Raw genomic sequence first — 19,493 nt, forward strand, 5'->3', positions numbered from 1 at the left:
TCAGGAACCCCATAAATTCCGAATTTGGACTGCAGCTAAGCATGGTCGTCTGTGCTCGTCTATCCAACTATGCGTTTACTAGTTCGTCTATCTGTCTGCCTGCTAGACTGTGTAGTACCATCCTTTCGCAAACAAGAAGATATTGTCTATAAATTTGCAAAATAGTTTCAAAAGTTTCCAAGCAGGTGAAAAATCACACCACCAACGTCCACACGTCTATATAATCCAAGCAAGCAGTACCTTTGTTTTCCGCGTCTTTTGTTCGTTGCTCATAAACTTTAGCAAATACACGATATAAATTTCCACAAAATTATTCAACAGAATATCAAAACCGTCACGCCCACTCAATATTATGGAGTATGCAAATTTATATTTTTTGTTTTTTTTGAATCTCCTACAGGATAACAGTGTTAGGTATGAAATAAGTTGATTCTTAAGTTGATTGATAAGTTGATCTTGAATTTGCTGAAGGATCCCTACTCACATATTTGCACCTGCACTCACAAGCATTAAACGCCGGTACGGGGGATTTACTGCAAAGTGTTAACGAAAACGTCGGTCTGGTGAAGCTCGTTTGTGTTTGTTGCTAAATGAATGGTTTTAAAGCAATAAATGAAAACGTAGGTGGCGTTTTAGTAAATTTGATTTTACAGAAAGTAACTGAACGGAGAAAGAATTTATTTAAGGTAGAACCTGTTGCTTTTGCAAATTACCCACGTTGATGAAACTTGCGTTTAATTGCCCGGAAAAAAAGTGACAACAAACCAATTACACTTAACACTTAATCACTTAAACACTTTTAAATAAAAAATTTGGATTTTAAGTTGTCTGATGAGTTCCTGAGCAGTCAAATGGTGAAAGCTGACTTCTTTTACAATTCCGAAATTGTTAGATGGGCGTTACTCGTGAACATGGACCCCAAAACATCGCTATCGCAACGAATCGATGATTTTCTTTGGGACTGAAATCACCGAAACGAAATTTTGTAAACCATCTTTGATAGATCCAAATATTTGCAACTTCTCCTTCCAACGTTTTTTTATAAGCAATCGATTTGTCATTTCCTCTTTGGAACAATCCATCCATGGCATTTTATTCGCTCTGCATTAGCCAGCGGGTAGTAGAAGTGGTCTTTTTATATCCCATGGGATATAAGCTAAATAATAAGATCCGTTATGACGCACTCCATATGCTTGCATTGACCTGTAAAAGTAAAGTAAAATTACTCACGAGCACTTAAACACGACACGACAAATCTTCCTCCAGCATGTTAATAATTATGTGTTTCGTTTTTCACTTCAAGACAGGGTTACTGCAAGAAATGTGAATCTGAGTATCCGCAGCGAAGGCGTTTCTAAAAAGTTTTTTGCACTATGTTTGACTCTGTTATACAACGCAAATTAACTTAAATACGAATACGACAAATAAATACATTTATCAACTACCTTAAGATAAATCTCTTCCTGCTAAGCCACCAAATTTGAAAATTTTTTTAAAATCGGTTCCGAAAACAAACACTACACTGTTTTGGCTCGTTTGAAGGAGCTCTCGTTAAGTTATTTGAAAATTTCAATTTTCACAAAGGTTTTCCCAAATAGACGAGATTTTTTAGTTTGGCCATGACAAGCTTTCTAAATGTGATGGTTTGAAGTCAATTGAACTTCCATCAGAAGTTTTTAACTTTGCGCTCTGCACAAGTCAAATATTTAAGCCAATTAGCAATTAAATGATCACTATCGCTAAAGACATTTTGTCTTTAGAGAGTTCTAATAGTCTTCTAACATGGAGTGTGAAAACAAATTAACTAATATACCAAATATATAAAAAAATGAACAGTTACAAGACAGGACAAGGACCAAATCAATTAAATAACATTTAAGGCAGGATGAAATCACATATAAATATTACATTGGTGAGAATGTTTCCCACAATTTAATCACTCTGGGTTGTACATCATAATTACATTCTCTATCTATTGGATCCTTGTGGATTCGTTTGTACTTTAAGAACTCGACTCTTTCATCATTTTCAACTTCCTTATTGTCTTGATTACAACAAAATTTTACTTTATATTAAACATGTTCAACTTTGTATATGAAATTTATAAAGCTCCTGTAAACATACATCCAACTCTCTTTTTACACGGTGGGAATATACCTTGGAAAATCGCGCAAAAAAAAAAAAAAAACGGTCAAAAGATATATGCGACGTACGGTAAAGTTTGGAGCATGTTCCACGACTTCGAAAAATCTTATAAGGCAAAAATTTCTATATACTTTCTTAAAAAAACCGTGCAAAAAAAGCATGAAATCTGTATTATAAATGTATAAAAAAAAAGAAAAGACAAACAAATAGTAAACGTTCAATCCATAAGTATAACATAAACAATGAAATTGAAATTGGGGATAAAAATCGCATCACCATCGAATTAAAATAGTTTCACTGATCACAAAATTCGACTATTCCACGTAGTAGACCAAGTCGCTGACATACATATGGCGATAAATCGACCGAGTTCCGATCACAGTATACATAAGTTTCTGTAGAATTTTTTTTCGGATTTTTATTAGAATAAAAAGATCGTGTAAAAAGGAGTCGTGCTATTTTAAAATGGGGTAAAAAAAGATCTTGTAAAAAACGAGGTAGTCGCACATTCTTACAAAGACGTTCATAAATTAATAACAGCACATAATTTGAAAGCGGCTCAAAATCGTGCAGCTGCAGTTTCCTCGTTCTTTTTTTGGAAGTTAAGTCATACGATATATTTATTTTTTTATATTGTAAATTAAAACATTAACATTATAGATAAAACTTATTTGTACATTTTTCGGACGATAAGATGTATGGAGAAAAGGCATTTTTCATTTTAGAAGGAATTCAACTACCGCCTAATGGCCGAACAACTGATTCATAATTAATGTTTCTGTCTGTTATAACTGATGCCCTAAACTGACAACGAATATTACGTTAAATTCTTTATTTGCATTACAATTTAGAGCGGTAGAATAGAATGCTAGCTTATCTGTTAAGCCTTAAGGAAAGATCAATGCGCATCGACCCTTACGGAATCTATATATAAGCAGATGTATACTTCTAACCGAACACTTACAGATGATCGCTTAAATTATGAGCATTCTGAAGAATATCCTTTTTTCAATTACATGTCAATGAAGCGAAAGGACAAAAAAGCGAGGAGCGCAAACAATATTCACAAAGCGAATGAAACGATGACAGAATGATATTAATTTGCAATTACGTGTTAAACATGACAGAACATGAGAGTTGATTTCTTTTAAAATTATTGCCGCAAAAGGAAACACAAAGGTTTATAATATTTAGAATTACATTATGGAAGCGTCACACTACAATTAAATATGTCAACAATGTCTATTTAACATTTAATAAGTGTGTCATGCATCAACTGCTGTCAACATCTGTTTGGAAAGTAACTTGAAAAAAATAATTCTTTTTTTTTTTTTATTTTATATAGGGTTCATGTGGTGTTTGTAAAACGTGTGAACGCATACCGCTTTCAAATCTAATATCGGTCAACAAATCGTGGAACAAAATATGAAAAACATTTTGTTTGCAAAATTCCCCTTTAAGCGCCACAGAAGTTGTTCAATTCTTCTTTCAAGCTTCTCTAGCCCTTCAATGCTGTTTATATACAACGATTTCTGAAGAGCTTTCACAATAACCTCATCATTTGATCCAACTTTGTTTGTCTAGAATATCATTATAAGATTTGTGACCTAACGGCAGGTTGGGGCAGGTAATGAGGATACGGTAGATGGGCCAGTAATTCAAACCAGTTCAGTTGTTCATGCAATTTACCCATTGTAGCCATCGATTCGGCCATTGTCCCGCTGACAGAGGGCTCTTGTTTCAACATTCGTGGTTGTTTGTTCGCTTCTCATCATCATATTTTGTTTTTTTAAGGTAATACAACCCGCATTCCAAAATATGTCGATTGTGACCTTAACCCAACGCACCATGGCCTTTTTGATCACTTTGCATTGCTTTCATCAGGTGCGCGCACTCAAGCTTCATTTAAGTCTGATTAAACAGTTCCAAACAGCATTACGATTTCCTAAATCATTGACATTTACATTCCAGCGTGAGTAAACGCCATCCAAATGTGGAAAGCAACTTTCTCATCCAAAAATGCTTTTGAAAAGTAATGAATACAGTGTCTCTTGGAGTTTTTAGAAGTCAGTTATCTGTCGAAAATTGAATTTTCGATTATTGGGAATAATTTTTAGGATCTTTTGTGATCTGTTGTGATGCATCGATTCCTTTTGTGCATCCACTCTTTTTGACAACATCAATATCCGTTCTATTATAAATTTGGCGGTCGTTGCTTGAGGATTAAAACCTTCGAAAATTAATTCGATTTATTGTCAAAAATGATATCTATCTGACAAGTCTGGAGTTTATCGACCGATATGTTTTATTGTATCCTTCTTCTTCTCTGTTACCTGTTTTTATATTAAAATGTTAAGGGATCCATGCTAAGACAGCTGCGATGTGACAGCAGGATGTGACTTTGCCTATTGGAATTCGAGTTTGTCTCCATAACCTTACTTTTGTTGAGTGGACAGAAAGTGAACATATCGGCAATTATATAGGATTGTCACGCTATTTGTTCCCGTGGAAAGGAAAAATCAATCCATAAATCTTTTGTATCGTTAGACCTTAAAGTTTCAACACTTTCTCAATGCGCTCTATTTGATTTAATAATTACACCAAACGCACACACACAATGAGATGTTTTCTTTCTTTCTTTCCTGCTTTACGTGTTCGGTTTAGTAAAATACAATTGAATGCCTTAGATAGAATCTCATTCTACTGCATTGTTCGTCATGTTCGAAAGTAAAACATGGCAGGTTTTCCTTGCTATATATTACAATGACTTCGTATTTGTTTCCTAATCGTTCATCTCATATTGTTTCCTATATTTTTTTGTTCAATATTTACTGCACTGGATGTTCACATTTCCTTTCTCCGAAGATTTTCGATTCTCGTGGACAGTTTGCTTTGCTATCTATAGGCTGTTTCTTGTCGTTCTGCAAGCTTGTCAATCGTAAATCAAGGTCACTCAGAGTGCAATTATGTTAATTATTGTTTAAGAAAACTTTAAGGCAAAGCTTATTGATTTTCAAAGCAAATTAAATATTATTTTCTACAAAGCAACGGAAATGTAAAAAAGACTTAATAATGGCATTAATATGCACTGTAGCAATAAAAGCTTGCGTTTAACCTTAAGCGAGTTTGCGAGCTATTTTAATATAACGATAATCCCGCCAGGCTCGTCATCAAATCTACTAGTGTTACCAGCCATGTTATGTTCTTTCTGTATCCACTTAAGAAAAGATGGATTCGCGTCACATGCCATTACCTAGCGAGCTCTTTCAGCTTGATGACCAACAAAAGTTTTATTTGAAATCAGTTGCAAAATTAGTTCTCAGATAATTTACTGCCATTTCAGCAGTTAATCATTTCATAACATAGGCTGTTTTCATTTCACTTCACTTCAATGTTGTAGTCGTGTATTTTGAACGATTTGGCCCATTTTCAATACCAATCTGCTTGTAAGAAATTCCAAGGACGCTACAAAATTTCGGTTCATTTTCGTATTCAGAAGCATGTTTAGAGCAGTTACTACATAGATGGACAAACAGACAACCGGACATACGGACGGACAGACATAAGGATGTCTGTCAATCAATTCCGAATTCGTGCAAGAACTTCTAGTGTTCGTGCCAAATTTGAAGTCGGTAGCTTTTTTTTTTGCGACCAAGAGAACGTTTACACTACATAGACGGACAGACGGACATGTTTAAATCAATTTAGAATTTGATGCTGTTGCGAAGTGTCTGAAGCTTCCTTCTGGGCGATAGCAAACCTTTTGACGTAATGAATACACCCCTCATCTTTTGGTGATGGGTACGAATATAACAGAATCTCAGATAATATCAAAATTTTTATATAATTATCTCGAACGTTTCGAAAATCACTTGTTTGTTTGAGAAATTTCCCTAAAGCCTGTGGAGAAACTTTTTCTTTCACTTAGCAGCCATGATTGAGGGGGAAAAACCTTTGCAATCTCTAACCTCGCTTAAGAGGAAAATACTAATTATTAAAAAGTTTCCTTTTTAAGAGACAAAAATAAAAAACATAAAAAAAAAAACAGAGCATATAAATATAATTTTGAAAATGTATTTAAATAACCATAAATTTTTCTATCATTTACATGCATTTGCGGTACGTACGTACGTACGTATGTACATAAGCAGGGCGAAGATATGTATGCATAAATTTGTGGGGATCTCTGCATTGAAATTTCTGTTAACAATAGAAGTTTTTGTGTCGTTGGGAATTTTTCCGACTATAAATCAAATATTTTATTTTCCGCTTCTTTAGCGCTATCATGGTGTTACAAAATAAATGCAATGCATTTAAGTTGTTGATTTTTCGTTCGTTGGGTTTTTTTTTTTTTTTTTTTTTTTTTTTTTTTTTTTTTTGGTTACTATTCAATTGCGGTTTCATATTATATTTTACAAGGGATGGGCTGGTATACAGTCAAAAGTAGTGAAGACATAAATGTTGGGAAAAAAGAAAAAGAAAAATTATAATAAAATAAAGTTAACATAAAACTTTTCACATTAAATAGAATCACATAGACAGAGGCATAGCAAGTAAGACAAGTTTGTTTGCTTATTCAACAATAATATTGGAACCTTTTTGCGTCTGTTGTCCTTATATTTCTTTTTCGTTTTCTATCCACCTTTGTTGATTTGAGCAAAGATTGGCAATGTTGGTAAAGTTTGAACAATTAAAAAAAAAAAAAAAAAGAAACAAAAAGATTTAATTCATTTCATCAATATTAGCTGCACATACTTACATTTATGGTCAAACAAATATCGGGAAATTTTTGGAAAAAAATTTTTAAATCATGAAAATTTGTGTGCATTACTTTAAATCCATATTTAAATTTGGTAACTGTAGCAATTTTAATAAGCAAGTTTTATCAAATCGTCCCCTACCAAACGCTTGAGAAAGGAAAAGTTAAGAGTCATCCAAAGCCATCCCCGTTAAACGCGTTGCTTGCTCGAGCCCATCGTTAGCTAGTTTGACCAAAAATTCTTGTTTTTTTTTATGAAAAAAAAATTCCATGATATGAAGAACTTACGAAATTCATTTCATTACTTGAAGTACAACAAAATACAAGGAAAGGATATTAGAGATAAGTTAGCAGCCCGCACCATCCTCTTTCAACAAAACGAAACATTTTTCATTTCCCCAATAGATTCCTTATTCGGTAACCAAGATTCCTAATCAGAGTCAGAAAACCGTTTTGAAATTTCGAATGTTTTTTCTACTTCGATATCCATTTTGCTATTAAAACATTATTACCTTAGGCCCTTTTCCAAAACCATCAGCCTTTCCTTACATGAAGTTTTACGGAACTTTTCTTTAATAAAAAAATGAAAATAAAAAAAAAATGTCAATATGTCGCAGGTGAGAGAAAATGAACCTGATCATCATACCCGTAGCAACTTTCAACTCTACGAACTTTCATTTGAGTACATAAATCCCGATACTTCTTGGACATCACATATATTATACGGTTTGGCGCGTTTACAAGGCTTCAGTTGTATTTTATTATAAGGTTTCTTTTGTTACACGAATGGCGAAACATCCACTTTGTCTCTACGTGGCTCTCTCTTACTGGTATAAACTTTGACTCTTGAAAAGTCAATAGCTTACGACATTTGGCGTTCATTGATAATTAAACTGTGACTGTCACATTTTACCATTTGCACTTCATTAAAATTATTTCATAAGTATGGGTAGACACTAAGTCGTATAATACACATATATATATACACACACACACACATTTACATCTTAACACATGTAGGACTCGTAGAGCGGTTTAATATGAAGTGCAATTTAGGCATTGCTGTGGGAGCACAAAAAGACTTCCGTTTTACTCTAAAATTACTTTGCCATCACTACATCATCATCATCATCATCATCATCATCATCATCGTTAACAACATTATTATTACCAGCACAACCACAAAAGTTTATGCGTTTTTTCCTTTTTTCTTCTTTTTCGGTTTACAGTTTTCCTATTTTTTATTTTTTGGCTACAAATTTAAAGGAAATGAAAAAGTTTATATGTATGAGTTATTTTTCTATTTTTTTTTTTTTTATCTATTTCTTACTCTTTACATTTTTCCGATTACATTGAGTACGCTTACTGAAATCATTTATATTTCATATGTATATATATGTATGTGAAATTTATGTCTGGGAAAGTAGAGAAATTTCATATAATTGTAAAAGTTTTCTTATGCTGGTTTCAAAAGGATAATGGTTTTTAATAGTATTAGAAAAATATTATTCACTAAATGTTCGCAATGAGTACGTTTTTATGTCAGGCTCTTGAGAAACGAACATATCTACTAATTTTTTTTTTTTTTTTTTTTTTAGTAAAATATAATGAAGGTTTTGAAAATAAAATTTCAGATTACAAATTTTAAATATCCACCACGTCAAGTTTTTTGATGATGATAAAAATATGATTAATTGCTTGACGAGAGTAATATCTTCTTCTTGAATTTTTAAATTTCTCTAATGAATTATTGTCGCGCAAATTGCAAATGAATGCCATTGGCTTTGAGGTGTTAAAGAAATTAAATTCAATAAAAAAAGTGTAGTGGGCTCCGTCCAAACGTAAACTAATTTGCCATCCTTTATAAAGCGATTTTACAAAATAAGGTGTTGTGCGAGGAGGTCGAAAGAGCGTTCCGATCCGAACTATTTGCAATAGCGTTCCTCCTTGAGTCAAAAAATGTCAAATTTCATTAAAATATCTCAAAAATGATGGGTGTTTGATTGAACACAAGACAACATGTCACACAGATGGACAGACGGACAGACTAGCTTGGACAAAATCACTGCTCATTTCGCTAAAAGGTAAGTCCATCTGAAATCTTTTTGGGTGTTGCGCACATCCGCCACATATGGTGTAGGGTATAAAAATTGCGTTTTATTTTAATGAACTAAAAGTTGGTAAATAAATTTTAGACCCGGGGTAACATTTATGTGATAAAAAATGAAAGCCTGATGTGCCTAGGATTTAAAGAATTAACATTTAAATGTGTAAGAAAGCCGCCAAGTCTTGGCGTCCACCATATTCAATGTAGAATTAACACACACACACCTTGTCGCATTCTTTTTTGCGAGATAGTTTATTTGATACCCGATATCGATAAGATATAAGTAAATGGCGGAGGTGACACCTCCTTACTATACATACTTACTTACTACAAAATTTCGTACGAAGTGAAAGTTGCTATGATGCCAGGGATGCAAGTTCAATAAAAACGTATAATATATTGGAATTTAAGGTTTGGGAAATAAAGTATCTATTTGCCTTGAATCAAATCTTGATAAAGTTATTCACAAAAATTAATATGATTCTAATAAATGTGGGAATTAAATGCTGATAAAAAAAATATACAGGTACATATAGTCGCGACTTTCCCATAGCAGGGTGGACTCGTTTCGGTCTATATCGATTTACTTAGTAGTATCAGGTAAGCATCGGAAAAACTTTTAATAAGTTATAGAAGCATATCTGCTACCGGCTGGCTGTGTTCAACATGCAGAAATTATTTAAGTATGTTTGTCGCATTGTCAGAAGCAAATGTGTTATGTGGGAGATCATGATCGTCATCAAATTTTATCTGCAAAATCAATCTAATGTTCCTTGACTTGGTGGTAAAAATAGCTGAAAGTTATGGCTGTATTAGCATGACGACCTTGTCGGAGGGTCTTTATTTGCGAAATTATTTTACTTTAAAATTTACTTGGAGTAATAGTATTACCAGTAAGAAGATTGTGCCTCTTTTTTCATGTACGTCATAAATCATAAATTCTTTTGTTTATTCACACTTATATTGCACTAATATATTTGAACGTATTTTTTGAAAGTTCTACCTGATACAATTTTAGCCCCCTTCTTTAACATCTAGATTTAATACTAAATCTATGCGCTTATCCTTCAAACTTTATTGTCACATACGCCTAAGCCGTGGTTTATCATAAAATCCTTCTCCATAAGCTTTTCACTCTATCAGGTCATTAAACTTCTTAACTAAACTCTGGCACTTTAATAATTATCGCGTAATCAATGCGGCCCGGTTCTGCAACACACTTAAATTTCTATGGATGATCTTACAATTTATTTATGGGTTAACATTCAACAAGTCTCTGCCTGCTTGTCCATTTACTACTTGCCCTGAGTCTTTCTTGTAAACTAATTCGATTTCTTACTGCTTATGTTGGTTGCGAATTTAGTAGATAGAAATTGTTGATAAGTCCACTCTAAACGACGGTGCATTCGGAAAGAAATGGAAATGGTAATGTAGCCCATTTTCAGTTACCAATGCTTTTGAATAATTTGGCGTTGCCTGACGTCGGTTGATCTATTCCATTTGCGACAACCTTCCCGATTCCGCGTTGTTCCCTACTTGCTAACTTAACGCCTACGCTAACAACCTACGTTAAACGCCCAAGTATGCGACCAAAACACAAGAATGATACGACCATATACATACGTTTAACAGATAACCTATACACAAATAGACTTGGATAACTAAAATGGCTCAAGAAACGGCAGATCTTACGGTGTCTCTGATAAGTACATTTCAACATTTTAAATTAACTAAAAATAGGTTAGGTTAACCTAATACTCATACCATTGTGATTATAAAAAAAAAAATTATAATAATATAGACAAGTAAGGAGAAAAAGCAAAATTTTTGTAAACAAAAATTTCAGAAAATTAAAAACATTTTTGTCTTTTTGGGGTTAAAAAAAATTTTTAATTTTTGCAGAAAGAAAAAAAAGCAAGCAAAGCAAATTGTTATTCTATGGTAAAATCTCGGCTTATAAATAATTATGCAAACGTAAGAATATAATGCATTAAAGGATTGTTGTCGGCATGAGTTGCACTATTGTTTGACTCATTTGTTAAAAACACAAAAGCAAAAAAAAAAAAAGAAATAAAATAGAATAAAAAAAAAAGTAAATAAATAAATAAATAAACAAAAGAGTAAAAGCAAAACTTAATTCAAGGGCTCTGTTTGGTTACTGTTTTGTTTCTGATATTATTTTCTGAAGCAGGAGGGTTTTCTGTTTGTATTTGCGTACGTAGGTAAGAGTTTCCGTAAAGCATTAACTATACGTTGTTGGAATGACATCCGTTTCCTTTTTTTGTTAAACATTACTTTATTATGCAAGTGGTGTTTTAAATAAAGACCATTGAAGATCACAAGCAAATGAAGCTTAAATTTTATAAAAAAAAAAAAGAGAGAATAAATTATAAATAAAAAAAAAAAAAAGAATAGTTAAGAAACTAAGATTCGGCTATGAACGAATCTATTATACCCATCGACGTGATCGTAACAAAGACTAAAAGAAGGCAAAAAATTAATTTTATGTATAATACATACCATATTATTGGGTGGGCGTGGCTAATTTCTTCCATCTTTGTGAAATAAAAGTGAAAATTTACATTAGGTGTCTTTAAGTGTAGTTTATGAGTTTAAAAGCAAAAACATACTGAAATCTCAAGTGTTCTCCTTTTATTTTGTTTTCTAGGCGTCTTCTTTGATCGATTTGGGTCGTTTTGAAACCCTTTTGCAAATTCGAAGCCGTTGTCGGCACTTATGTTCATCAGAGGTAATAAATATAAAGTTTAGAAGGCGGACAGATGGACAGACGACCAGGCGAACGTATTTAGGTGAATTTCAAAATTTAAAATTGATGCTAGTCAAGGATATATGTATTTTATGAAGTTTTCGAAGGTTGAGTCTGACTGTTAAAAAGGTTTTCATAAGAAAATGAAATCTTGATATACTGTAATGTTGTTTACAGATACAATAGCAACGGCCGTAGAATATCCTTTCAAATTTTTATTGCTTATTCGCATTTAAGAGTATTAATTTTATTTTATTTTTTTTGGAAAGCAGAGGTGTTCGCACTTTCCATAGCACTATGAGCATATTCTTCGCGCGATTTGATCTGCGCGCAAGGTCTTGCTATAACTCTGCTAATTTTCAAACCGAAGCTCAATTTTTGAGGACGACGGAGAGAGGGTTGGATGTGCAGCAGGGTGTAATGGTGCTCAAAAATGTGTGCACTTTATAGGGTTTCCGAAGCTTTCGAATACATCTCTCATCCTTCGGTGGCGGGTATAAAAAAACCGAAAGCAAATTTATCTTATCAGTCGTTGCCAATTGTTGTACATTCTCAACTCACTACTGTGTTTGGGTCAAGTAAATTACCAAATTGATAGATATTGCGGGAGCGCGATAAGTGTGAGAGTGCGTGCTGATCGTAGCGGGAAAAACAGAACAGAAGAGTGACCCATTGGTGGCTATAAAAAAAACTTGATAACCAATTGCCCGTAAAGGATAATTTTACGAAAAGTTAACGACCAGTTAATAACGAATAAGACATAAAGAACAATAATTAGTGTACAACAACTGAGGCGATTTAAAATGTGTTGTGTCTAGTTCTCGCAAATAAATTGCAAAATTCCAATAGTTTGTGCAAAAAAGTTTTAATGTTCGCTAGCGACCTGTCTGATAACTTCTCAATTCCTATATTAATAAATCAATTTGATTATGACCCTCAAGCGGTGTCCAATTTATTCTCTCAATAGAGGACATCTCTCGTCACTAAGCTTCCCGTCTTTACCATATAATTCTGTGTATATATCAGCCCTTAAGATAACGCTTGTTCATGCTATGTTAGTCAAACTTTACCATAGTGTGATATATAAGAGAGACATTTCCTTTATAATATCAATCACGGGCCGTCATTCTATTAGCAACTCTGTCCTGCACACATGATTTTTGTTTTTCTTATTTGTTATGTTAGACCAATGAACCGTAGAAAGAATTATAAATACATTTTCCATATTTACGTGTTTTCTTAGACAACCACAAGCTTGAATGGCAGCTTAAGAGGCCCATTAAATAGGTTTGGAGTTCCAAGCGTATGACAAACAAAGAACTAACGATTATGGCGGAAAATTATGGTAAGTACGTGTGGACTAAACACCGCAATAACTTGTTCTTACGTGTTTAGTCGGTTCGCAGTAACCATTAATCAATGGCACACAATTTTTTCAATGATTTGTAGTAGAAGGCGCTGAGCATTTCATGACACTTTGTTAAGTGAAAATTACTAATTTTTTACGATGCTCTGTGAATGCCATCATCTGTTCCGGATGAGGGTAAAAAAATATGATCTTATAAAACATATTATAATCATACAAATTCATTATACTCTACATCGCTATCAGAAGCATTTTCTAAATCGATCAAAGCTTGTCTGTCCGTCTGTCCGATTGTTCTTTTGTGCCCAACTTGGAGATCGCAAATTTTGAGATATTTTGATGAAGTTTGGTGCGTTGACTTGTTCTGGTCCAAAAACGGAGGCCATCGAATATCGGTCGGTTTGCACCACTGTCTCGACCTTATTTTCAAAAGTCGTTGTATCAATAAAAAGCGACGTAGTGGTATTTAACGGCAGCCCGTGGCCAACTATAGTGCTTTGACTGCTTTTTATGTAAACTCTTATTATAGTGTGGTAAAAGACAGAAATAAATCTTTTCCACCGGCTACTTTTATATGACTGTATCCAACAGTTTGGAGTGTCTAGAAAAAGTCGATTTTCCTTCACACTTTAAGATCTTAATAAAAGCGTCTCCGGGTAGAAATTTATTTTTCACCTTTTAGTTTATTAAAATAAAAGATATGTGGAGCGGACTGCTCTTACACAAAAATTAGGCGAATAAATGAACAACTGACCATGACTTAACCGAACGCGTAATGTGAATCGATCAAAAATATGTACTTTATATATAGGCCGTTAAATGATGGTGGTTTTCTTATCTTTATTAATGTTGTTGTCATCAAAGCGGTTTTATTTAAGCGATACATGAAAGAAGCGGTACAATGAAAAGCCAAAAATCGCAATGAATTTTACCGAATTATTGCCCTTAAGCTGTGAAGACATGATATAAATTAAAATAAATCTTTCTGAAATTTATATATGTACATATATGTGCATATATGTATAAGAGTTTGTTTGCAATATCGTTACCTGTGCTCTACATTGATTACTTGAAAATTCATACCATCGATGGACACTGCACTGACTGCACAGATTGATATTAAATATTCATACTTCATCAGGCAATTGATGCGTATTTTTGGTTGTTACAAACAGGCGGACTCGTCAAGTGATACGCATTAAAGTGTCATTGTATTTACATTAAGCTTTTATTATTGAATGATCAATTTAAACCCTGAGCATCCGAATCTGAATGATGATGTTATTGTGTAGGTATATTAATGCACTCATCGTAAATGAAATTCTCAACTACACTGTGCTCTCATTACTTGTAATACAGGACATATTGCATTTTGCGCGTACGTATGTAATAAGTACATCTACCTTTCTGAATCGATCTAAGCCTTTCTCTCCGTCCGTCACTCTCTCTCTTTGTGTCTGTTCGAAGGGTGTCCATGTGCTTCCAAGGTACAGTTCACAATTTGAAAAATATTTCGATGAAATTTGAAACTGAAGTGCTTTCACCCGAGGGCTAACGCTATTGAAAATGATTTGTATCAGTCTACTTCTTCGATCACTCGTCTTATTACTTCCTGTTGTCAAAAGTCGTTATATGGAAAAAAATTGCAATTTTTTAAATTGTCTCCACAAAAAAGGCTAAGTAAACGCATTTCGGCATAATGTGAAAATTTTGGACCGACTGTGGCAATATTTTGAATCCCCTCTCATATAGCCATCTCTACGAAATCGGAATCTTTATATGGTAAAAAAAAGTCAAATTTTCAATATTTCCTGGTCCATAAGAGTAAGTTGAGAAGGAAATCGACTTTAGCGAATTCTACGAATAATTGAACGACTAAGGTGCTCAAGAGTTATTTGAGCTGGGGTTTTGTTCCATGAGTAGCGCCTATATACACTGAATAAATCAATAACACTAAATGGAAAACTTGTATTTTAAGTAGAGAAAGTTCGAAATCATTGAATTTGGTCGTTGCGTATATATGATATATTGCATTACGTTTTCATTTTCACCAATAGATGTCGCTGATCAAAATAGATAGAAGCGCCTAATATTTTTTAATTTTAATTCTTGTATTATTTTATTTTTTTTACTTCGCGCTAAACCCCCTACTTTCGAAGAATTTTTTTTAATTAAGATACGAAGTTGAAGAATGTAGGCTAACTTGGTTGGCCACAATCACTTTGGCAAATTTTTGGGTTTTCTCCTGCATCAAATTTCTCTTTTCAAGAAAAGATAATTAATTATCAGAATTCTAAATAAGAATTTCATTGCAATCAAAAGGATATACACTTTGATTTACAATTTTTATCGTTGTCGAAACAAAGCCAGTATACCTACGTCTATCTTCTGATGTTTGTGTGTGTTTGTGTATGTGTTTGTGTGTGTGCATATTTATCTTGTACTTTTCACAATTTCGCAAACAAAGTATAAAGATTACATCCAAGATTTCATTTTGTTCTGCAGGCTGAAGCAGTAAGCCTCAGTTCAAAGTTGGAAATTGAAAATATGTAAAATGAAATACAAGAGCATGGAAATAGTTGAAAAGGTTGACAAACTCTATCAAATCCTTTTGCTTTTCCTCTACCTGGCAAACTACTACTACTACCGTAATACTCACTTGTCAGAGTGTAAGCAAAGTTTTTTTTTTTTTTTTTTTTTTACGTATTTTTATATACTTCATGGTAGGTATAAAGGATTATTAAAGATTTATAAAATTTCTAAACTGTGGTATTACATTAAAGACTGCGAGACGTTAAAGTTTTGTTTTATTTTTGCAATTTATATACAAATCTTTTCGTTGCTTTTGCTAACGTTGCTTATGTTGGTCTCCGTATTATAGTAAGCTGTTAAAAGTGCATTTAAAATTAATTAAATTTACGCAATGCTTTGAGTTGGTTTCGTTGAATAGTAAAATGCTATGATCAAAAGTCATTATAGCGCATTTTTCATATTAAGCAAAAACTTTGCCTTTGCTCGTTTTACTAATAAAGAAATTACCACAGAAAATTTTTACCGGAGCTTAATAAATAAATTCATAATAAATCCTGTTGAGTACTAAACTCAGATATAGTTTCGATCCACACGGTTTCTTTTTAAAGCGTTACATGTACAATATTATAGAAGAAATTATGAAAAAATTGGCGATGCTTTTAAAAGTTGCTCTAATTTCTTACGCATTGTTGTTACGTCTCTGCGAACAGGTTACGTATGCTCTTCCACGTCGTATTCATAAACTTTCAAGAAACGTTTCGCCTGAATTTCTGAAGAAATAGCTATACGAGATAACATTTGAATAAAAATTGCAAAAGTGGGGGGATCCCAGAAACAAAAAGTAGGCAACATCGGAAGACATTGACTTCCTTTTATTGAACTTTTAGAATCGAAAGCCCGTCAAATTGACGAGTATCGTAAATCGAATATTAAAGAACTAAGAAATTTTTAATAGAAAAATTGTGATTGTTGGAAATTATTCGGGAAGTTTTCACGATAGGCTGGAACTTGCCGACGCCAGCTAAGTCACTCTGAAGTGGATATAATCCCTTCTAGTGTCATCTTTACAGAGAACCATGGAAAACTCTTTCAAATAATTCAATTGTTAAGATAGGAGCATTTCGGTACAAAAGAAAATGCTTACGAAAAGAACGTTAGTGCTTTTCTAGCTAAAATTTCAGAGATCGCGTACCGACTTTGTCTGGAAAACGCAGTGAGAATTTGTATGTAATGATGACATGAAAAAAATATTTTCTTTTTTTTTATATATATATGAACAACTGCATAACCCGTATAAGTATAACAGCGGCAAAGTCACAAAGACCTTTGAAGACAGAGAGAAAACGGCCGCCCTCTGACAAATCGATCGAGCATTCACCATATAGTTACGACCAGAAACCAATCGCATTTAAAGTTTTACCTATGACTCTGAAGATTGACCCGGCTATATTGAGTCGACTACTTTGTTATGCGGGAGTAAACTTGACGTCGTAGATAAATGTTTGGAGAAAATGTACAAAACGGGTGTCGTCTGCATATCGCTATTCTGACTAGCCTTCGAAAGTTATAAAATGAATTTGTATAGAATTCCTTCTTTTCTTCCTGCTGCGAACACCTAAACCACCCATCGCTTATCCTGACTTAAAAGGAAAATTCGCATCTTCACAGTAGAGAAAAAAATTAACTCTGTGAGTTTCTTTTTGGCATCGACTTATCCACAACGAGGTCTATGAATTTCGCCCCATTCGCGCTCAATTAATTTGCTTCTATCGCTTTAGTTTTATGCGAAGAACAATGTTACACATTGTTGCAGTTACAACTCATCTACGCAATATAAGCGAACGCACACACTTTTTACGGATATATATTTAATTTTCAATTAATTATTATCATCATCAGTCATCAATAGATACTTATTTTTCCACTCAACCTCAATGATCATCTCATATCTGCAACATTATACACTTAATTATAATGAGCAGATGCCTCGTTACATACATATTTATATATGTGTATGAGTATGTATACATTCTTATTTACATATATGCTTAGGTGCGTATGAATGCGTATGAAAACAAGATATGAAGACAATTATCTTCATACCTTTCAAACTATGTTACAACAAAGAAAGAAGCGAAATAGGTTAATTGCATTTATTGTAACATAGAGGACAGAAATTAATAGCAATACAAAAAAAATGAAAATACGAATCCAATGCAGATCTCTAAAGATGCATCTGTAATGCACGCAACGATCGTATTACTAAATTACAAGAATTAGACAAAGAAGAAATAAGTCGAGCATTGAATATTTGAAGGTGTAACTTAACCCTAAATTTCGGATTCGAATAATTCGCTATTGAATGTCCAGCACACGAAAAGTGGGAAGCATATGGAAAGTGAAGACCAAATTTGTCAGAACGATATGCTTCAAATGTGTCAAAACAAATTCACCGGTAGATTATCTATATTTACTGAATACAATCGCTAACCTTCCCTCCGACCGACAATTTATTGCGTAAGGTCGCATGCCCTTTAGTTTACATACATCTTTTGTTTGAAGTCTTACTTCATTTAGGCTAAATCAATAATAACAATAATAATAACTTTGCCGAAATCTTTCTGAACCCAAGGTACATATTGATGAGCTGCTGTTAGTACCGGGATAATCAAAAGCTACGGATTCTTATGTTTCGGCTTTTTGCACGATGTAGTTAATAAATGCCATATGAAGCCGTTTGCAGTTTGCGTGTTGTGATCACTTGATTATCATGTGACTTGACCTAGGACTAGCGTGAAATTGTTCACTTTCGAATAAATTTTTATTGCTTTCAGATCTAAGCTCTAAGCAAGGTAAACACAACGGTACGCAAAAGCCTTGTTCCTTCATTGACTTCCGGAAGTAAACTTGACAAGATAAGAATATGTTATGACATTTTCCAAGTTCTTCAAGGATAAAGCAATTTAAAGGACTTGCCTAATTCTTCAAAGGCTAAAGCAATTTGTAATGTGGATGAATATGATAAACAGTTCCGGGGGGTCATTGACAAACATTATAATAATAATAATAATAATTTCAAAATTTGTTTTTTAGGGTATCTAAGATTCGGCGAGCATGTTAAACTATTTATTATACAAAAAAAAAAAAAAACAGAAAAAAAAGTAAAGAATGAGAAAATCTTTTACAGAATGACAAATGACCAATTAAGTGTTGAAATAATGTTTTTAATGAACACAGTATAAACACACATAAGGGATAAATGTGTACACAAGCATACATACACTTAATGCAACACTCACACGTTTAAATGACGGAAAAGGCAACAACAAGAAAAAAAAACAAAAAGAGTCTTTTATGAAAACATGCCAGCACAAAAGCTATAGAATATAATATATGTGTGTATGTACAAAAGTGTATGTCCGTTATATATAATATATGATATGAGGCACATGGCTTCAGATATGATAAGAATTTTAACATTTGTTTGTTATATAGGAGAGAGGGGATACAAGTCAACAACAATAACAACGACAACAATCATAAGAAGAACGTTGAGCTTAAATGAATGAATGAATAAGCGAATGCATGAAAATGTCCATTTTACACCACAAAATTAAAGTATGTATATAAACGTGCATGGTTGGCTTATATGTGTACGTAAATGCTATATAAACGTTTGGCATAAATTGAATGAAATTAAATGCCAATAATTGGAAAATTAATTGAATTAAATTTGTCGGAGAATGAGGACAAAAGAAAGAATAAGATTGAAACGATATATATATATATATATATATATATATATATATATATATAT

This window comes from Glossina fuscipes, unplaced genomic scaffold (genome assembly GCF_014805625.2).
Source record: "Glossina fuscipes isolate IAEA_lab_2018 unplaced genomic scaffold, Yale_Gfus_2 2, whole genome shotgun sequence".
NCBI lineage: Eukaryota > Metazoa > Arthropoda > Insecta > Diptera > Glossinidae > Glossina > Glossina fuscipes.